This window comes from Micropterus dolomieu, linkage group LG08 (genome assembly GCF_021292245.1).
Source record: "Micropterus dolomieu isolate WLL.071019.BEF.003 ecotype Adirondacks linkage group LG08, ASM2129224v1, whole genome shotgun sequence".
Lineage (NCBI taxonomy): Eukaryota > Metazoa > Chordata > Actinopteri > Centrarchiformes > Centrarchidae > Micropterus > Micropterus dolomieu.
The window spans coordinates 3,819,286-3,820,410 of NC_060157.1; the positions used below are offsets into that span (position 1 = coordinate 3,819,286).

Sequence of the window (1,125 nt, forward strand, 5' to 3'; positions counted from 1 at the left end):
CACACACACACACACACACACACACACACACACACACACACACACACACACACACACACACACACACACACACACACACACACACACAGGTATAGAGGCTGCATAGCAACCCCCATCCACCCACGCTGGCTATTTTCCACCCTTCCTCCTTTTTTCTTTTGTGTCTTTGTGCCTCTCTTCTAGAATAAATGTTTGATTTATGAAAAATGCACATACCCACAAATGTATAGACCTCATATCCTCAGCATCACTCAGTGCAGAAAGGTTTTTTTTTAAATTCACATTTAAAGAAAGCAATTAAAAACGGCATATATCTTACCGTTCCCGACGGTTTTTGTTTTTATTTGATGAAGTGGAGACAGTTTGCCTTTAATGATAAAGAATAGTTTGTTCTGTACTTAATAATCAGCTATAAACATTAGATTTTATTGTCAGTCCCTTTAGACTAAAGTTGTTTTTTTTCTTTGTAGTGCCTTGACCGATGAGATCCCGTCTTGCCCCTTTTTGCCCAAGCTATTTAACAATATACAACATTTGTCATCTTATATCCTAGGCTTGACTGAGAATTGCTGCATTCTCTAAATCAAAGAAAATGTTTTAATATAATATACATATTTTATTATATTTTAAATTTTTAAAGAAGTGACGATAAGTGATGCAAGTGATGCAGCTCTGTCCAGATCCCATCATCGTACAACTGTGTGGCTCTTTTGTCATCAGTGCTTTAAGAAATGAGAAAAACAGTTTAAACACTCTCTCTCCCTCTGGCTCTGTCTCGCCCTCAGATAGCGGAGACGTACGCCTTCCTGCCCAGAGAGGCGGTGACTCGTTTCCTGATGAGCTGTGGAGAGTGTCAGAAGAGGATGCACATCAGCACCACAGGACAGGACTGCAAAGGTACAAACACAGCACAAGAGAGTGAGCGCTCTGATCTCACTTTGAGTCTGGGGACCTTTTTTTAAGTACAAATGGTATCTTACAACATCTTACAGTCAGTGGGATCATTTAAGTAATGATCTTTCTGCGGTTTCATTGCAGTTCTATTTTTCTGGCACAAACGGTTGACAATAGCCGTGCCTGAAATAATGTTCCCAATGATGGAATAAAAACAGTACTGTCTTCTTC

At 39.7% G+C, this 1,125-nt stretch overlaps 1 protein-coding gene across 2 annotated transcripts in view; it reads left to right on the top strand.

Moving 5' to 3' along the window:
• Positions 1-1,125, top strand: part of nol4lb (nucleolar protein 4-like b) — a 170,172-nt gene that overhangs the window by 48,131 nt on the left and 120,916 nt on the right. The gene's annotated exons all lie outside the window — the stretch shown is intronic.